This window comes from Macrobrachium nipponense, chromosome 29, assembly GCF_015104395.2.
Source record: "Macrobrachium nipponense isolate FS-2020 chromosome 29, ASM1510439v2, whole genome shotgun sequence".
Taxonomy (NCBI): Eukaryota; Metazoa; Arthropoda; class Malacostraca; order Decapoda; family Palaemonidae; genus Macrobrachium; species Macrobrachium nipponense.
Window position 1 is genome coordinate 53,585,390 of NC_061092.1, and position 22,500 is coordinate 53,607,889.

Sequence of the window (22,500 nt, forward strand, 5' to 3'; positions counted from 1 at the left end):
CCCACCAAGCTCGTCAACAGAAATATTTACAAGTTCCTTAATAAAGAGTTTTGCACCAACACCAATGAAATTAATGTTCCAAAGCTTCCTTTTTATGCCCGATTCCCATATTTACACGATGACTCCTTTAGGGCCGAATTTACAAAAATCGTACAGAAATACTTTGGCGCATTAAAGGTAAAACTAATTCCTGTCCAATCCACTAACAATTGGATCCATGTTTAAATTTAAAGATCGTTTATGCCCCCTCATGTCCTCTGGTATAGTGTACAAATATTCTTGTCCCAGATGTAGTCTGGGAACTTACGTGGGTTCTTCTCAGAGGATGATGAGGGTTCGCATAGACTGCCACCAAGGGAGTTAGTTTTCGTACTGGATGTTCAAATATCAAATCCCGAACAGTCCAGTATACGTGAACATAGCCAAAAATGTAAAGCTGATATTAAATATAAGGATTTTATTATTGTTGGTCAAACCTCCAGCCCAAATGAGCTATTGATCGTGGGGAGCCTTTTTATTAAACAACTTGTTCCGAAGTTGAACAACCAGACCACCTCCACCCCCTTGTTTCTTTCTTAAGCTTATGTTTCTGTGTACATTCTTTTAGTTTTTATTTAATAAAAAGGCTCTCCAGGATCAATAGCTCATTTGGGCTGGAGGTTTGACCAACAATAATAAAATCCTTATATTTAATATCAGCTTTACATTTTTTGCTATGTTCACGTATACTGGACTGTTCGGGATTTGATATTGAACATCCAGAACAGAAACTAAATCCCTTGTTGCAGTCTATGCGAACCCTCATCATCCCCTGAGAAGAACCCACTTAAATAACAAATAATAATAAAGATGACTGATTTGACAGAAATGTGCACGGAGGATTAAAAGTTTTCATATTTATTTAGCGCTTTATAAGATGAAAGTAGAACGTTGCGTTCAAACACTTTCATTGATAAGATAATTTGGAATGAATTTAGAAAATCGATCTATAAAGAGGTTTAAATTTCAAGAGTTCAGGAAGTATGAATTTCAAGGGCTTCATATATTTAGATATTAAAGGACATTTGTAGTTCGATATATGTATTTGAATCACGGTAATGTGATAGACTTATATATCATATATATACAATATATATATATATATATATATATATATATATATATATATATATATATATATATATATATATATAATATATATATATATATATATATATATATATATATATATATATATATATATATATATATATATATATATATATATATATATATATAGTGTATATATATATGTATATATATATATATATATATATATATATATATATATATAATATATATATATATATATATATATATATATATATATACATATATATTTAAACCTCTTTATAGATCGATTTTCTAAATTCATTCCAAATTATCTTATCAATGAAAGTGTTTGAACGCAACGTTCTACTTTCATCTTATAGAGCGCTAAATAAATATGAAAATCTTTTAATCCTCCGTGCACATTTCTGTCAAATCAGTCATCTTTATTTTTATTTGTTATTTACACGCAGGTGATTAATTGCCGTCTCACCATTACCTTTCCCCTTTTCTAAACTATATAAAAAAACTATTAATCTGGGCATCAACAGAAAGTGTACTTAAGTTCCTCTTTCCAACGTTCAAGTCAAACAAAGATTCTGGTTCTATGTCACCTGTTCATCGAAACTACTGACCTCAGCCACTCACTCCTTGGACTCGAAAAGAAATCAAGCATTTCTTTTTATACTTTTGATCTCTTTCCTTGGTGCATAAGCTGAGAACACTCATGAAATCCCTTATGCTGCCTCAGCCCGACTTGAAAAACCATACAAATGTTTTTATACCGGTAGGAAGTCACATCAATTGTATTTTCTACTTTGATATTCTTCTTCTTCTTATTCACTTCCTTTCTGTAAACCTTCCAATGAATGATGAGAAGAAAACAATTTATTGGCACTTTCCATGAAGTTTTTTTTTTTTTTTTTTCTTACCTAAAAATGGTAGCTGTAGAACTTCAGGAGATATCTTGTAAGACAGATTTTCTGTGTAAACACAATTTTAATTTTGATAATAATGTTACAACTTTACTATAACAGTTATACCACTTTAAAAAATAATTGTAGTGATACTTAGATCACCCATTTATGGCATTTCTGCTCAGCAATGCTTTTTAGGACGGGAAGGAGGGAAACCAGTCGCAGATTAGTGAGAAAAGTGAGCAAAATTGAAAGCAAAGGTGAGACAAAGGCACAAAGAAAAGAGTGACGTCAACCAAACTTTTTAAAAGCCTTTGCCGGGATCACAAGCTATCAATGTCGTTAGACCTTGACCTTTTTTCTTTTGGTCTGATGAATGTATCAATGCCTTGAAGAAAAAAAAATTATCCTTTATTGCTTAGTTTGCGCCCTTATAAAAAGACAAAAATTGTGCAAAAGCATATTTACCTTATGTTTTAAGTTAATCTCACAGCATCAGAGATTTGAGATTGGTTCCATTTGTATACAGGTATCAAATTTAAAACTTGAAACTTCGTGGCATCGACATTTAGCCCTTCTCGGTTAAACACAAACATGCGGTGAATCATTATCCCAACAACGAACGACCCAGAGAAAACCGACAACAACTATATGCCTAATGGTATAAAAACAACCGAATTCCTCGGACGAGATTATTTTGGAATCAACAAATTAATCAAACTTTGTAAAAATCCCCGAAGAGGTAATACAAAGAAGCTTTTTACCAAATCTTATAGAGATCCCTTCATCCGTTCTCGAGAGCTTTTCTGAAGAAAGATAAACATACTTAAACACAATTGAATAAATTATTCGAACTTCATTGATATCCCCAAAATAATCGTTTCACAGCATTTCCAAGTAATGGCTCATCCGTGCAGATAAAAAAGAGACAAACACAAATATACAAAGACGAAAACATTGATTGCTTCATGAAAATGCAGCAGAATAAAGTCGAAGAAACCCCAGCAAAAATTTCTCTCTTTTCTTTGCGAGTTACTGGACTGGAAATAGCTCTTCTCTAATTAGGACTTTGGAAGCTCCACTGGAGAAATAACTCAACCAGAAGCAACGCCATCAGCGGCTGGGTTGAACATTAGCGTAAAGTTTAGTGTTTCATAAATAGACATTGGTTGAGAAGATGTGATTAATTCTCTCAGTAACAAATGTGAAGTGCCGTTTTGAAAGTTAGCATAAATAACGATATAGCTGCTGCAGGTGGCAGCATATTGCCAATAGCACCAATATGGGGTAATTAGGTAGATTATATTTACCGAGGCCGTTGTCGGTGATCTAAAATCCCGATGGGAACTTGAGCCGAGTGGTTAAACGCAGTATAGCCATCTGGGACGGGTATGAAACTGAAAACAAAAACATGCATAAAACACAATACCAATGGATATAAGAAGATTATAAGTAATCCCTAAAGAATCTGAAAGCATAATAATCACTAACAACTTTTAAAAGAAAATGATAAGGGGAATGTAACTTACAAAATCATAAAACAAAAACAAAAATGATTAAACTTCAGGTGACACTTTAATTATACAGTATTTGATGATAAAAAGGATGCACTTTAACTATTCCTTCTTAAATATCATCAAAGATGATCAAAATAAATCCTCTCACTTTCCCCAGACCTTCGACGGAAACCCAAACTTGATTGTTACTCAGGAGGTTCTCCTTCCGACAACCATCAGGAGAACACTGAAGCGCCTTCCTGATCGAGACGCTGATCCGTTGGCACTAGGCGGGTCAGTGGGTGGGGTGTGGGCGGGGTACTGCTGCAGTGTGGAATCTTCAGTGGGAGGTTGAAACCAATATTCTTTGGAAGTTTGAGTTTCTACTCATTGGTCCCTTTGTGCTTGATCCACGTGAAGAGGTTTCATCTGCTGAAGTAATAATAATAACAATAATAGAGGAGTTCCATGACTATGCCACCTGATGAAAAATCGCCCCCTTCTTTGTAATTTGTAAACCCGTTTCCGGGGATAAATATCCCACATAAGTAGTACCTTGTGCCATTCCCCCTTAGTCAAAATGGTAGTGAGGACTAGCTATACGTCGGGATAAAAAATAAAATTCGGACAAATGGTTTTTAAACTGACTTCTGAAGCCCATTATAAGCTCAGCGGCTTTTCTTTTTATCAAAGTTTCTCTCAAAGAGGCTCTTCGCTAAAGATATTATTATTATTATTATTATTATTATTATTATTATTTTTTTTTTTTTGCTCTATCACAGTCCTCCAATTCGCCTGGGTGGTATTTATAGTGTGGGGTTCCGGGTTGCATCCTGCCTCCTTAGGAGAATAGTCCACATCACTTTTCTTACTATGTGTGCCGTTTCTAGGATCACACTCTTCTGCATGAGTCCTGGAGCTACTTCAGCCTCTAGTTTTTCTAGATTCCTTTTCAGGGATCTTGGGATCGTGCCTAGTGCTCCTATGATTATGGGTACGATTTCCACTGGCATATCCCATATCCTTCTTATTTCTATTTTCAGATCTTGATACTTATCCATTTTTTCCCTCTCTTTCTCTTCAACTCTGGTGTCCCATGGTATTGCGACATCAATGAGTGATACTTTCTTCTTGACTTTGTCAATCAACGTCACGTCTGGTCTGTTTGCACGTATCACCCTATCCGTTCTGATACCATAGTCCCAGAGGATCTTTGCCTGATCATTTTCTATCACTCCCTCAGGTTGGTCCTCATACCACTTATTACTGCAAGGTAGCTGATGTTTCTTGCACAGGCTCCAGTGGAGGGCTTTTGCCACTGAATCATGCCTCTTTTTGTACTGGTTCTGTGCAAGTGCCGGGCATTCGCTTGCTATGTGGTTTATGGTTTCATTTTTCGTAATGCACTTCCTACATATGGGAGAGATGTAATTTCCGTCTATCGTTCTTTGAATATATCTGGTTCTTAGGGCCTGATCTTGTGCCGCTGTTATCATTCCTTCAGTTTCCTTCTTTAGCTCTCCCCTCTGTAGCCATTGCCATGTGTCATCGCTGGCTAGTTCTTTAGTCTGTCTCATGTATTGTCCGTGCATCGGTTTGTTGTGCCAGTCCTCTGTTCTGTCTGTCATTCTCCTGTCTCTGTATATTTCTGGGTCTTCGTCTACTTTTATTAGTCCTTCTTCCCATGCACTCTTTAGCCACTCATCTTCACTGGTTTTCAGATATTGCCCCAGTGCTCTGTTTTCGATGTTGACGCAGTCCTCTATACTTAGTAGTCCTCTCCCTCCTTCCTTTCGTGTTATGTATAGTCTGTCCGTATTTGCTCTTGGGTGTAGTGCTTTGTGTATTGTCATATGTTTCCTGGTTTTCTGATCTATGCTGCGGAGTTCTGACTTCGTCCATTCCATTCCACTATTCCTGCGCTGTATCTGATTACTGGCACTGCCCATGTGTTTATGGCTTTTATCATATTTCCGGTGTTGAGTTTTGACTTGAGTATCGCCTTGAGTCTCTGCATATATTCTTTCCTGATCGTGTCCTTCATCTCTTGGTGTTTTATATCCCCTCCTTCCATTATTCCCAGGTATTTGTATCCTGTCTCATCTATGTGTTTGATGTTGCTCCCATCTGGTAGCTTTATCCCTTCAGTTCTTGTTACTTTGCCTTTTTGTATGTTGACTAAGGCGCATTTTTCTATTCCAAACTATATCCTGATGTCCCCAGATACAATCCTTTCAGTCTGGATTAGGGTATCTATTTCCTTGATGCTCTTACCATACAGCTTGATGTCGTCCATGAACATCAGATGGTTGATTCTGTTGCCTCTTTTCTTGAGTTGGTACCCGGCATCCATCTTCTGTAGTACTTTTGTCATGGGAATCATGGCTACTACGAAGAGGAGTGGGGACAGTGAGTCGCCCTGGAAGATCCCTCTCCTGATATTAACCTCTGCTAGTCTTATTCCAGAGCTTGTAAGTATTGTATTCCAGTTGCGCATTGCATTTTTGAGGAAGCTGATGGTGTTTTCCTCTGCCCCATATATTTTCAGGCATTCTATTAGCCATGTGTGTGGTATCATGTCGAAGGCTTTCTTGTAGTCTATCGATGCCATGCTTAGGTTGGTTTTCCTTCTCCTACTGTTCTTCATTACCATTTTGTCTATCAGGAGCTGGTCTTTTGTGCCCCCTACACTTCCTTCTGGAGCCTTTCTGTTGGTGGGGGATGGTGTTTGTCTCCTCTAGGTAGTTGTATAGCCTTTCACTGATGATACCTGTTAGTAACTTCCACATTATTGGTAGGCAGTTGATAGGCCTGTAGTTACTGGCTATATTTCCCTTACTCTTGTCTTTTTGTACTAAGGATGTTCTTCCTGTGGTCATCCATTTGGGTGCATGGTGATTTGAGATACAATGCTGGAGTTGTTCTGCTATTCGTGGGTGTAGGGCCTTGAAGTTTTTGATCCAGTATCCATGGACTTCATCGGGACCTGGGGCTTTCCAGTTTGGCATTTTCTTTAGTTGGTGTCTGACTGTGTCTGTCGTGATCTCTGTGAATCTTTGTTTTATTCTCCCTGTTTCTTTTTCCTTGACTTCCTGGAGCCATGTTGCATGTTTGTTGTGTGATACCGGATTGCTCCATATGTTTTCCCAGAGTCTCTTACTTGGTTCGGCTTCAGGAATTTCTGGGTGGTTGTCTTCCCCTCTAAGTTGGCTGTATAGTCTTTTCTGGTTGGTTCCGAATAGTTTGTTCTGTTGGTATCCCTTATTCCTGTTCATGTACCGTTGGATCTTATGTGCTTTGGCCTTAAGCCTCTGTTTTACATCTTCTATTGTGTTGTTTAGTCCCCTCTCTTGTACTTTGTATTTCTCGTTGAGTTCCTCCCTTGTTTTCTTGCTTCTTAGCCTTTTTTCTGCCATCTCTTTCATTTTACTCAAGTCAGATCTCATCACCATGATTTGCTTTTCCAGGCGCCTTTTCCAAGGAGGTTGCTCTTTTGGTTTCTGTTGGGTTGGTTGTGCTGGTGGTGTTGGTGTTCGAATCCCCATCAGTTCTGCTACTAATCTTGCTCCTGCATATGTCAAGTTATTTGTTTCTGTGATACTGGTGGTGTGTATTCTGCCCATTATTTCATTGACCTCTCTCGTTTTCTCCCTTAATTTCTTGGTGTTGTAGGCTTTCATGGAGGGGATCTTTGTTCTATCTGTATCTGGTTCCATCCATTGTCTAATCTTTTCTACCCATTCCGTCCTCTCTGTTACTTCGTCGGTGTTTCTTCGTGTATCGTTGTTTGATATCTCATCCTCCGTGTCGTCTTCTGTGGCATCGTCTCTCAGTTCGTCTTCGTGTAATTCGTTGTCGTGTGACATTTCCCTTTCCAGTTCTTCTCTTTCTGTTGGGGAGAGCCAGTTCTTTTTCTTTATGTTCCTTACTTGGTCTGCCAGCCTCTGCTCTGCTTGGGGGGTGTTATTCCTCTCATTCCAGATGTTGACCAATCTTCTTCTATATCCTCTCTCCGTCGGGTTGCTTCTGATGTAGCATCTCCATATTTCCTTATTTTGTCCATTTCTTCCTTTTTTCTTCTGTAGCTCCAATCTCAGGCTGTGTATTACTGTCGTTTTTGTGGTGATCAGTTGCTGGATGACGACCTCCAAGTACCTGACCGTCTTCCCCTTCAATTGGGTTGAATACCTGGTTGCCGGACGAAGCTCCTCTGTTGCCAGAGGTTCCATTTACGTCGTTGTCGTTTATTCCTTCATTTCTTTCCATCATTGCTGAGTTTTGCTATTTAACCCATAGCTGGACCCTACCCCATCAGGGATAGGTACTCATTTACAGCTGAGTAGACTGAGGAAATTATGGTAAAGATCCTTTCCCAAGGAATCAACGCCGAGGAGAGCGGTCACCCATCCAACGACTGACCAGCCCCAATGTTGCTTAACTTGACTTAAGTCCATTGACGACCTAACCCACTCCTCCACGGCGCCACTATTATTATTATTATTATTATTATTATTATTATTATTATTATTATTATTATTATTATTATTATTATTATTATTACAAGGGTTCTAATTCAGTTGAACTGTAAGATGGGGAGAAAATCTGCATCAGAGAAAAATAATATTTACTATTGATTATTATTCGTTTTTAATGTTAGACATTTAAGTTTAAATGGCGTCATCTGATAGTATTATCCGCCTGTTTCTTTACAACATGTTTTAATAAAAAAACTATTTAAAGATTAGAGGATGTTATTTTATCCAGTTGAATACTTCCATACTCAGATTATCTCATTCAATAATAATGAAAAAAGAAAAATACTTATGGAGAAAGTCTTCTTTATTTAGGATAACCTATATTTCATTAGAACAGTGCACTCTCAGAATTAATGACAAAATTATTAAAAGCTGACGAGTGAAACGAATCTTTTCAATAGGATCATGAAAGTGGAGAACTTAGAGAGAAAAAAAAACTTTCATGGAATGGATAAAGTTCACAGAGAATTGGCATAAGAATGAAGAAAGAACATCTAAGGAATTGCCATTTTCGTACATTTACAGACATCCATATTCGCTAACTTTTGAGTAGAGCATAAAATAAATGTGCTATGTAATGAAAATTAATGTGGAACCTGAAGCTTATTAAATTCTATCAAATTACATGATACTTATTTCACGTTTGAGGGACACGTTTACAAACAGAGATATGTAGTATCTATGGGTCCTCATTATTACCTATACTCGCTAACATCTATATGGAATATTTCGAAACCAATCTAGTTCCCAATATTAATGTCCCTAACTTGAAATTGCAAGGTTTTTTCTATTCTGCTAGGTGATGAAAATGAAATAGAAACTTTTCTAGACGAATCAGTAAGTTTGATAATAACATCCAATTCACTTTAGAGAAAAGTAACAATAATAAACTGCCCTTTTTAGACATACTCATAGAAAGAAAAGAAACAGGATAATAATTCAGCACATATAGAAAGCCCACACACACAAACTCATACATTTATTTCTTCTCTTTCCACAGTCATGATATAAGAATAGGGGTTCTAACAGGTTTATTTCTTAGGGCAATGAGAACGCGTGACCCTTGCAAGATAGATCAAGATATAAATTACATCGATAATATCTTTGATGCATTAGCATACACGGAATGGTTCAGATAAATGGCACTCAACAAAGCTTGAAAGGTTTGTTACAGAGCAAATGTAGAGATTACATGGAATAAAGAAAACAAGAAAATAGTTGCCCTCCCTTTTATGCCTAAAATGAAACAAATCACTTCAAAATAGAAAGAAAGTAAATATAAATTTGTGTATACTTTTGATAATACCGTAAAAAACAAAGTATGTAAAAATAAATTGGAAGAAGACAGTAATAAAGACGATGGGGGGGGGGGGGGGGGGTGGGGGGGGGGGGGGGGTTATACATAATCAATTGCAGCAATTGTGGGAACAAATATGTGGGGGAATTAGGTAGGGGAATAAGGACTAGAATCCACGAACACAGAAGGGCAGTACAGCTTAACTCTCAGGGGAGTGCTATAGCTAGGCATTGTTGGGAAAATGACCATAGGATGAATTTTAAAAACAGTGGGCTCATAAACAAAAGCAATAAAATCAGTCATAGGAGGGTAGTAGTAAGGAGCACTCATCAGAGAGATTAAAGTAATAGAAGGAAACAAAGGTTTTACCTCAGAAGATCTCTTAAGCCGAGCTTTGATATTAAAAGAAGCTAGAATTGACCCTTCTGACCTGGAGATTAGGTTTTCTGCATAACAGAGTTTTGGTGATCACTCACTTACCACAAGGTTAACCCCATTGACCATCAGCTCAGGATATTAGAGCGACAAAAGGGGATTAGTAATTCTCAAGGAAACCAGAACTGCCATCACATAAACGACAGCTCAACGAGAAGTTCCAGAAGACTGCTGGGCCTTGACCCAGGCTGACAACCTACACATCTCTTGAAAATGGGCCACAGATAGGGCCTGAAAGTACTCGAGTGTGGAGTAAAATAAAGTTTAAGTACTCATAAATAAACACGTTATACCCAGTGATTTTGTTGGTTTCTTTATCAAAGACCACGATAATGTCGATGCGACAACCGCTTCGCTGCCCAAGAAGAATATGTCTTCAAAACTGGTAACAATTAGTTTGGTGACCATCTCGACCTCGGGAGTCGGGAGCTGGGTTGACGTCAGGTGACCCACACCTGCCGCATCAGGACCATCACCATCGACTAGCTGATTTTTAGAAAACTGCTGCTGTCAGTCTTGCTTTCAAAACCTGACTGAAAAAGAAAAACACAGAGATGAACGTAACTTCGCCTCTTCACACAAAACACAGGGGTCAAGTTAACTACTGAAACAAGGCTGTTTCAAATAAACAACTGTAAAACCTAACAAGAGTCAAACGCGGACATGCAATTAATCATTATCCTAACAATGAGTGACATAGTAACAATCCGACAACAGTAGTATACCCAATTGTTTAAAATAATCGGCACTCTGAAATCCTGATACTTTCCAATTGGGAAGATGATTTTAGAAAATTTAAAACCGATAAATTATTGACACTTCATTCAAATTCCGAAATAGGCAGTTAAACGAATGATTTCACAAAATTTCATAAAGATACTTGATCCCTTCTCGAGACCTTTCCCTACAAACAGATAAACACACACATATACACGAGTGAAAACATTGTTTTTATTAAGAAAAGGCTGACAATTATTTCATACCTTTTGTATCACGAGCGTTTTGGAGAGGAAATCGCTTGTCTCTGATTAGGGTTCCATCAGCATAACTGAGCAACACCATCAGCAACCATTTTTTTTTTATTATTCATGTGAAAGTTGGTGTTTTATGAATACAAATTGACTGATGTGATGCAATTAGTTTTATCGTTAATAAAAGAAAGATAAAGTGGCGTTTTGAAAGCTTGTTAGTCAAAAGTAGCAATAACAAAGCTACAAGTGGAAACATAATGGCAATATCACCAATATAGGGTTGTCAGGTTCATTATATTTATCAAGGTCGTTACCGGTGATCTAAAATACCGGTAGTAAACTAAGCAGATATCTTAAATAAGTTATAATGTCCTGGGTTTAGGTATGAAACGAAAAAGAAAATTATGCAATAGGAAGGCTCTTACTGCTCACTAAAGGATCTGAATAACAGACCACTAAAAACTTGTAAAACGCTGATAAGGATAATGCAGAAAACAAAACAATGGAAATAGTTCCAAACTTGAAGTTTCAGCTTAATTATACGCGAAATCAATACTTGATGATAAACAGAAGATAAGCTACAGCAATTTTACGAAATTTTAACAGTCACGGTCAAAACACATTCCATCACCTTCCCGACTTATAGAACAAGGCGTGATACGACCTCCAGCTTACTCAGGACGCATGCAAGATTTTCCCCTTACAGAAGTTGTAAATATTATAATCCCAATTTTCAACGTAAAAATGTCCTAAAATCTACAGTCTAGAACCCAATTTCATCAACGAAAATTGAAATATATACGCTATATTTTATTGGAATTAATTTTTCTTTACTGTTTAACATACACGATTTTATTTTTTTTTACATTTTCATTTTAATAAATCAAATATCCTTTGCTAAAATGCCTTCATCTTCAACTTAATGCGAAACACCTTTTTCAGTCAATTTTAGACACATCCATAGACCTTTCCTAACCCCCCAAAAAGAACAAGAACCAGAACAATAACAAAGTATTTTATAGGCTTACTCCCCGAGTATGCGAAAATAAACCATGCTACATAAGGCACCAGACTATATATCAAAGGACATGGAACAGTTCAACGTAAACGATATCATTCGACCACCTTCCCTTCCGCCGGGGAAGATCGCAATGGTTCCGTGATGACTGTGTTCGTTCGGGTTTTGAAGAAAGGTTTTCGAAGCGAGGTGCTACGGCCCTTCTCAGGTGCATGTTTCTGTTCTAAACAACGCCAGTTTAGTGTAATATGAACACTTCTTGTTCGGTCATTTCTTTCCCATTTTTTAGGAAAACATAACTATTTGGTTGGAGACAGATAAAGGAAGCATATTTTGTGCTGACTAATGTTCATACAGCTGATGAGTCTCAAACATGACAGATCTGCATATGCCTAAATTGAAAGAATTTACGAGATAATTTCAGTTAGGGGAGTAACTAAGTAGGGGGGGGGGGCTGACATCCGCCCCTTGAGCCACTGTGCGGTGGGTGTAGCAATCTGACATCTTTTGTTTATGCTAACAGTTGTTTATTTATTTATTTTTTATCTTAATTGTTCGTACATTGTGTCATGAACCAATTTCTGGTTCATCGGGTTCTCAAAAAAAGGACCGGAAATGGAGCAACCAGGGAGCCCAAAGGAGGATTAGAACAAAATAAAACAGCCATAAACGCCTTCAATCTATGTATTAAACCCATTTCTATACATAGCAATTTACATATTTACAGGCGAGTTAAGGGTTCAGCCAAAACAATCAAATTTTACAATATAACCTAAAAAAGAAAAGAAAAAAAAGCACAACAGCAGCAGTCAGGATAAATCATAGTAATAAAGCATGTCAAACAAATTACCAGGCCCATACATTTCCCCTACAATCATTAATGTGAAAATACCCAGAGCCATACACTTGCTGAAAACACAAAACATGGCAAACAATATGAAAACACCCAGAGCCATACACTTGCTCAAAACAATAATAAAACAGCTCATATACAAATTAACTAGGCCATACACTAGCCCAACAAATAATGATAAAAAAAAACACCCAAATCCAGCAGTATAAATAATCAATAAAAAAACGACTTGTCTAACAAAGGTAAAAATAAGCCGTAGCCTTCACACTCAATCTCAGAAGACAAAGGATGAATCCCCCGATGAACTCAAACTGCATGCCAACAACAAATGCGTCAACCAGACGAGCGTCACAACAGTCTTACCGCTGTCACACAGGGAAGTCCACTGACGACCATGTTTCAGCTACCGTCCACCCTTCATCAAAGGATCCCAACCGGAAGCAGACACTGCTACTCCGAGCAATACTCTAAACGCTTAAAATGTGCGTTTAATTTTCACCAATAACGGTAGTAACGCCGCCGTTTCCAGTGACTATCGCGAAAGAAATTAGACCCGTTGTGGCACTCATTGATTTCTTTAGATATAAAAATGTTTGCTACCTGCTTGGACAAATCTGGTAAACATACTACGATACAGGAGTTTTTCTATAACCTCAGACATTATGAACAATCAGAAAAGAGATAATAAAGCCTGGCAATGGTGATGCTGGTCTGACTCGTTTCCTCCTTGAATTGCGATTGTGACAACAAATTTGAGGTGATAGTAGACAAGACCTTAGATGTCACATGGAAAAGTACAAACTCAACACCTCACTCCTTCATTTTAGTTTTATATCAATATATTTCTCAGTTATTTACAGGTGAGAAATTACACCTGTAGGACTTTTATGCATTATTTTCAAATGGTTTGATGTTTTTATGTACTTATTAGTATATCATATATTTTCATCATCTTTAACCTTTAATAAATACTCTCAGAATTGAGCATAGTCTTAAAAGAGCTAAACTATCCTTCGCGAATAAATCAGGGGTGAGAGATTCTAGTTAGGATAAGAGCTGCTTCATCTGCCTCCACACCTGAGGAAAGGTTTTCCTTCAAACGAGTCTCTGACTCGGTCAGTGCGAAGAAGAATATCTAGCCTTAATTTAGAGTTTTTCAAATCTTCCACTTTCATTTGTTTGACTTTGGTCTTCGTTAGAATAACAGTAAAAGTAATATGTTTGCAATCAAAAGTCCCGTCTTGTTATTTAAGTGTTTATCGCCAATTTACAATTTTCCGACATTGTCTGATATTTTCTCCGTATCTATATTGAACAAGTTGTAAAATTTACTGCTTATAAACGTCTACTAACTCAATGCTAATAAAAGACTGCCAGCTCACGGCCAGCGCAAAAAAAGCTTGTTCATCACTGCTTATGCAGAAGTCTTCGAACTCAGTGTTAGAAAAAGAAAAGAAAAAAAAAGACGGCCAGCCCAATGCTTATAAAAAAAATAATTAAAAGGTTTGCAAGCTCCCTTTGTTGAAATTTATGGCTCGGTGTACCTTCCTCGCTGCATTTTTCTCGATCAGTTCCAAAGTCATAAGAAAAGGAGGCGATGAAAAACAAGGTTATTTACATTTTTCAAAACTGACATTAGTATATAGTTTTTTTTTTTTTTATTTAGGGCACGACACGATCGCCTCCCCAATGCCTCTATTCATCCAAAGAAAAAAAGCGTCTCTAAACAAGGAAAATTAAATGTCACTGAAATTTTTATGAAACTTATAATAATACACGTAAATAAAAAGCACCACACGAATCTCCTTGTTGTGAGAGCTAACAGAAAAAGGAGAAACAGTTTAATTCCACAATAAAACCTAGGATATTGAAAGTTATTTTCAAATACTGAAACCATTCCTAATTTTTAGACTTTTTTTATAGCACCGCAGCTATTCTCAACCAATTCAATGTGCCAAATCAAACTTCAGTTAAACTAAACAATCAAAGACCTGTTTTGGTACAACTGATACTCTTTAAGTAGTTATTTTGCCACTTTGAGTCAATTTGTGATAGGAAAAAAATTTCAGTGGGTGATAATCATTATCATTACAGGTACTGTTGTCAGTTTATTGTTGTTTAACCAAAAGGTGAGTATCTAGATAAACATGAATACGTACTTCAAGGTGAAAATATAAATTCTCTAGAATGATTAGAAATCGACCCAAGAGTCACATAAAGTGTTTCATCCAAACTCCCGATTATTTGTCCGTGATTTCAAGTTATCCTTCGGGGTAGGATGAAGCCGAAACCGACAGAGCTACAACAGTCCCCGATGCGTATATATTTAGAGCATTGCAGAATGAAACTCGATACCGGGATGCAAAATGCAGAAATAATGAAAGAACTGAAAATCAAATCTTATAACGGTTTTACAAAATCATACAACATTACAAGCAAGAAAATAAAAGGATAGCTCATGGCAACGGAAACAGACAATGCAACAGCAGAGAGAAATCATTCTGGAGTGACCTTGAACTGCAAAGAAATGAAAACAAACACTTGTAATCTATATAAAAATGGGATCTTGAAACATTGAGAATACTAAAACAACAGAAAAATTGAATTGAGATAAGAGAAAATAATTATAAGTAACCCCATAACAAACAGCCATAAAAGTTACAGGACCGGAAAATTAGAACAGTCATTATAAAACTGTCATCAAAATCCCATTAAAGTGAAAGAAGAGCAATGAAAGTTGAACAGTTTCTAAGAAGTTTTGTCCAATGACTCTACGAAAGAAATTGCAGAATCGAAGAAATATTGCGGAAATACGAATTTCCTCGATTATGAAGTATGGGGGAAAGTAGGCAGTTCATAGTTACTATTAGTATCTGGAATTGTCTTATTTCTTACGTAATTTCATTAGCAGATGCCTCTGCCCCTTCTTTCCGATGATGCCCCATTCTTATCTGCTCTTCCTTTACTGGTTCCCGGTGGGGATCTCGGCCCATCGTCCTATTTACTAAAATTAGTCCTTAGTGTATAACCTGTAAAGAAGGAGCGAAGACATACTATATCACAAAGTGAGGATTTTCAAATGGGCCTTTGCAAATATGAATAATGGTTAAAAACTGAAAGCTCTAAGTAATGCATCATTGAGAAATATTATTATTATTATTTTTTTTTTCTCTATCACAGTCCTCCAATTCGACTGGGTGGTATTTATAGTGTGGGGTTCCGGGTTGCATCCTGCCTCCTTAGGAGTCCATCACTTTTCTTACTATGTGTGCCGTTTCTAGGATCACACTCTTCTGCATGAGTCCTGGAGCTACTTCAGCCTCTAGTTTTTCTAGATTCCTTTCCATGGATCTTGGGATCGTGCCTAGTGCTCCTATGATTATGGGTACAATTTCCACTGGCATATCCCATATCCTTCTTATTTCCATTTTCAGATCTTGATACTTATCCATTTTTTCCCTCTCTTTCTCTTCAACTCTGGTGTCCATTGGTATTGTGACATCAATGAGTGATATTTTCTTATTGACTTTGTCAATCAACATCACGTCTGGTCTGTTTGCACGTATTACCCTATCCGTTCTGATACCATAGTCTAAAAGGATCTTTGGTGATCGTTTTCTATCACTCCCTCAGGTTGGTGCTCGTACCACTTATTACTGCAAGGTAGCTGATGTTTCTTGCACAGGCTCCAGTGGAGGGCTTTTGCCACTGAATCATGCATCTTTTTGTACTGGTTCTGTGCAAGTGCCGGGCATTCGCTTGCTATGCGGTTTATGGTTTCATTTTTCGTATTGCACTTCCTACATATGGGAGAGATGTTATTTCCGTCTATCGTTCTTTGAACATATCTGGTTCTTAGGGCCTGATCTTGTGCCGCTGTTATCATTCCTTCAGTTTCCTTCTTTAGCTCTCCCCTATGTAGCCATTGCCATGTGTCATTGCTGGCTAGTTCTTTAGTCTGTCTCATGTATTGTCCGTGCATCGGTTTGTTGTGCCAGTCCTCTGTTCTGTCTGTCTTTCTCCTGTCTCTGTATATTTCTGGGTCTTCGTCTACTTTTATTAGTCCTTCGTCCCATGCACTCTTTAGCCACTCGTCTTCACTGGTTTTCAGATATTGCCCCAGTGCTCTGTTCTCGATGTTGACGCATTCCTCTATACTTAGTAGTCCTCTCCCTCCTTCCTTTCGTGTTATGTATAGTCTGTCCGTATTTGCTCTTGGGTGTAGTGCTTTGTGTATTGTCATATGTTTCCTGGTTTTCTGATCTATGCTGCGGAGTTCTGCCTTCGTCCATTCCACTATTCCTGCGCTGTATCTGATTACTGGCACTGCCCATGTGTTTATGGCTCTTATCATATTTCCGGCGTTGAGTTTTGACTTTAGTATCGCCTTGAGTCTCTGCATATATTCTTTCCTGATCGTGTCCTTCATCTCCTGGTGATTTATATCCCCTCCTTCCATTATTCCCAGGTATTTGTATCCTGTCTCATCTATGTGTTTGATGTTGCTCCCATCTGGTAGCTTTATCCCTTCAGTTCTCGTTATTTTGCCTTTTTGTATGTTGACTAAGGCGCATTTTTCTTTTCCAAATTCCATCCTGATGTCCCCAGATACAATCCTTACAGTCTGGATTAGGGTATCTATTTCCTTGATGCTCTTACCATACAGCTTGATGTCATCCATGAACATCAGATGGTTGATTCTGTTGCCTCTTTTCTTGAGTTAGTACCCAGCATCCATCTTCTGAAGTACTTTTGTCATGGGAATCATGGCTACTACGAAGAGTAGTGGGGACAGTGAGTCGCCCTGGAAGATCCCTCTCCTGATATTAACCTCTGCTAGTCTTATTCCAGAGCTTGTAAGTATTGTATTCCAGTTGCGCATTGTATTTTTGATGAAGCTGATGGTGTTTTCCTCTGCCCCATATATTTTCAGGCATTCTATTAGCCATGTGTGTGGTATCATGTCGAAGGCTTTCTTATAGTCTATCCATGCCATGGTTAGGTTGGTTTTCCTTCTCCTACTGTTCTTCATTACCATTTTGTCTATCAGAAGCTGGTCTTTTGTGCCCCTACACTTCCTTCTGGAGCCTTTCTGTTGGTGGGGGATGGTGTTTGTCTCCTCTAGGTAGTTGTATAGCCTTTCACTGATGATACGTGTTAGTAACTTCCACATTATTGGTAGGCAGGTGATAGGCCTGTAGTTACTGGCGCCGTGGAGGAGTGGGTTAGGTCGTCAATGGACTTAAGTCAAGTTAAGACACATTGGGGCTGGTCAGTCGTTGGATGGGTGACCGCTCTCCTCGGCGTTGATTCCTTGGGAAAGGATCTTTACCATAATTTCCTCAGTCTACTCAGCTGTAAATGAGTACCTATCCCTGATGGGGTAGGGTCCAGCTATGGGTTAAATAGCAAAACTCAGCAATGATGGAAAGGAATGAAGGATTATTATTATTATTATTATTATTATTATTATTATTATTATTATTATTATTATTATTATTATTATTATTATTATTATTCAGTAGATGAAACCTATTCATATGTAACAAGCCCACCAAAGTGACTTGAAATTCAAGCTTCCAAAGAATATGGTGTTCATCATGGATAGGTAAGAGGAAGTAAAGGGAAACACTCTTTCAATTCTTTAGTATCCTTTTATGACAGAAGGAAATGGATTATCCGGTAATGATGACCTATACAATGTTCTTCGACAACGTCAAACATTGAACGAGCAAAAAAAAGTAATAAAAAATTGGGAAAAAATTTTGTCTCGATTTTCAGATGGTCCTACTCGATAAGAATGGAAGAATTATTTGCTTTCATCTTAGTAATTCCAAGAACATTAGTGATTTTAATAAAGACAGAAAAAAATTATACTTTTTGACTGAGCCGTGCCACCTTAAAAGTAATGCGAAATGATTAAAACTACATGTAAAAAAAAAAAAAAAAAAAAAAACAAAAAAAAAAAAAAAAAACTTTCAAATGGGTGATGAACATAGAAAGAATATAAGGACAAAGGGTCTTCAAATATAATTGTAAAACTGATTGCATTTATAATAACTCCATATTCAATAACTTGTGGAAAGGCAAAACTTTTGCTAAATATTAAAGAAACGATTTAACTTTACTGAATTTCGATAATCTCGAGGAGGTAATGGAGGTTTTACACGTGTAATCGAGAGATTAACGGGAAAACTGCAATCTGCAAAAGTATAATCAAATTGTCTGGAAGCATTAAAACTCTCGATATATTGATATCAGAAAACGGATACTAAAGATATAAAAGGTTTCATGCAACTTTAAAAGTTGAAGTTATGAAATTCAAGTAGTATGAAGGAAATGCGATTTTAGTTTTAATAAAATAAACTGGAAACACTCATATGGAAGTAAATGGTGCACTCATTATCACATAAAGGAATAGAATTTACTTAAGGTACATAGTATATATAGGTTACTATCTTCACAAGTTAAAATTTTATACTGCTGTAAAGCAAGAAGTGTTTAGCTGATATTCAAATTCATCGCTTTCCAGCCTGAAAGGATTTTGCCTCAAATCAAATTCAAGGGCTAAGAAAAAAAAAACAGTACTGATTGACGTTGTGTGTGTATATTTGTGTGTGTGTGTGTACTTGATTTAAGTTGATAATAGAAATTATATTTTACTGACCAATTTTCGCGCAGATCTCCGCTCTTTTCTTTGTTATAGTGAGGATTCTTCCCGTTATTGGAAAACGTCAGCTTTATTAGCTTTTTCAGGTAGATTTTTCTTGTTATTTTTCAATTCATTTTCCATATATGAGTACATCGTTTTGCCTCTTGGATATCAATAACGATAAGAAGTGACGAGATTAATAATGAAAAAAGGAAGAAAATGCAGAAAACAATATTGTATGTTTTCTTTTATGACATTGGTTCACTCATCTCATAAAAAGAAGAAAAGTGAAAATACAAGATATATATACTTAAAAAATGAAAATTGAAAAGCATATAAAACTAACACTAAAAGAAACTCGGAAAAAAGACATACACACACAACCAACTCAGTGCATATATCCGAAACATAAAGTATATCCTAATTATAGAGTGAGGGCTTGTCTCTCAAGATGCACAGACTCTACAACTAAGAGTTCCGTTAGTAGCGCTAAACGACGTTTTGCATAGTGGCCCATTCGTCCTATTGGATATTGTAGTATATTCAGACACGAACTTTGAATTGCTTCTTTGATTTTCCCTTGCACATTGCATTACAGCAACGACATTTCGACATGTAAACACTGTGTGACTGCGACGTAGTTGGCATCATATCTTAGAACTTAATTGAATTTTGCAATGTCGTGTTTGGCTTTGAAATTACTCTGATGTTTATTTGAGAGCAGATTTCATTCAATGACTTCGCCAAGTTTTTATTTAGATGAGAACTCGTCTTGACACCATGATGATCAAGCTTGAAAAACAGAGAAAAGGATGATGACATTGATACTCTTTCCATGGCCAGGCTCTCAAACCTGACGGTATGAGGACCTTTTATACATAAATCTGGTGATCGGTGATAGAAGAAATTAATTTCAGAATTAATTAATTCCTAGAACAAACAACAGGAGGAAACTTGCACAATAAACAAAACCCTTGAAAAACGTATAAACATAATAGAGCTTTTTTGTTCCCATCTCTCCTTTGATACTTAACCATTTCCAAGTTGCTCTGATACGTTATGTTTTTCGCGGTCAATACAAAAGTAGCTTTGTGAGCTCTATCGTCGTATGATGAAAAATATTCTTAAATTTCGTTGAAAGAGCAGAATAATATGTCCAGCCACCTGCCAAAAGTGAGAAATGCACATAGGAATGAATCGAAACAGTTAGAGAGAGAGAGAGAGAGAGAGAGAGAGAGAGAGAGAGAGAGAGAGAGAGTCAAGTACGAAACGTAAGTTATGTGGAGCCGAACATGTATTTTTCTATATAGGTGTCACAACGTCCCATTTCCCAAGTGAACAAAAATACACACAGAAGGAAGAGGATCATTTCTAGTAGACAAAAGGAAACGCGTCTGTGCGCACAATAACATTTAAAAAAATGACTCAATCGCTGGATACTAGTGACAAGAATCCCCCCATGTTGTACTGTATCAGATGTATACACCACTTGACACAAAGTAAAAATAAAGAAGAAAATAAATTAAAATAACACTTACAAGTGCACGTGTTCTTGTAATAGTGGGGGATATTATGAGTAAAATTGTGCAAATTGTGATACAAGCATGAAACTTGGCACGCTGATTGTTTAACCTATACTTTGCAAAATTCGGGTCCTGGCCAAAACAAAAGTATTTTTTGTTTTCAAGATGGCCACTATTTTTTTTCAAAATGGCGTCGTTCACAAATGTTCTTTTGACAAGTATTATCATATAACTCGACAAAACATTTAAATTACTCAAGAATTTCTCTACTCATACGATTGTACACCAATTAGGCATGGTAGCAAGTAACCCAAAGGTCAATGAAAATCACTTCTGATTTCAAAATGGCTGCAAAATGGTATAAAAGGCCTTATTATTATTTAAATTTAACGAGAATTGCAAATTCGGGCTGCAACCATTCCACAAGTACAATTTACATTATTAGGATACAAAATAGCCACAGTGGACTGCTTTTTATCGACCCTGACAGTTACATGAACATATCCTGTACAAGAATGCCCAGAGCAATACCACTTGCAGTTACCAACACAGTTTGACTTTTTGCACCCACATTTCAACAGTCCCTGACAAGTTGCAGCGACAGAAGGGATCGATGTCCTTTTGGGTCTCCATGTTTCACTGTCTTTATCTTTTACCCAACCCCAAATTTCAGGACTAGACAGCTCTTGATCTCGATTCTAAACTTGACCCCAAACATGCCCACCTTGGTATGATGCCCTCTTGATGTGCTGTATTAAAGCATCCTTAGTTGGAGGGATTGCATCAAAAGACAATTGTTTTCTCACAAACAATTCAAAACGATATTCACTGACAGCAAATGTAGTTGTGGTCAATGTTATCAACAGCACTGGTTGTGAAAATACCTTTTCGTAAAACAGAGGGGCACCCTTAACCTTCCGACAAAAAGCGATCAATAATTTGCCCCATTTATGTAGATATTTCTAGCACTCGCTGGTACGAAATGCATAAACCATGCTGGAACAAGGTATCAATTAGCTGTTTGTTCCTGGTCCTGGCATAAATGAGTAACCCAATATAAATGCATATTGGAGTTTCACGTTCCACAGAATGTCGCTGTTGTTCAGCCTTCTTGGGAGCTGGGCAATGGCAGTATCTGATCTACAAGCATCATTCTCTAGTTGTGACTTCTATATCAGGACCATGTTCAATCATTCTGACTAGTTCAAGTAGACATTTAGGAACACTAGTCACTACAATAAATTTTTACTTGTGCTCCTTCATGTGCGCTCTTACGAAATCATCTGTTCTTGCCATATTGTGGGTATCATCATAATTGCTTGCCAATGCTATTGCAAGACCGGCATCCTTTTCGAAAAGAAGAAGGACATATCTTCCTTTAGTATAAGCTTGTAGATCAGGAATCTTAGCCAACAGCATTTCTTTTAGGCGAGGACAATGAATAGAAAATGACTCTTCATTCAAAGATCTGCTAGTCAAAAAGCATTTGACTTCACTGTTTCGCACCGTTTCAAAAATGCAATTTACTAACTCGGCCAGAGCAATAATTTCGGCAACAGTTACATTTTCTTGTTCAGCGGATATATCTTCTTGTTTTTTCTTGCAAGATCTTTCTTTGTTATACAAGATAACTAGACAACCAGGATGATATTTCAGATCTTGTGCAATTCCATCACCTGCACTAAGCTCAGCTAACAACATTTTATCTTGCAGC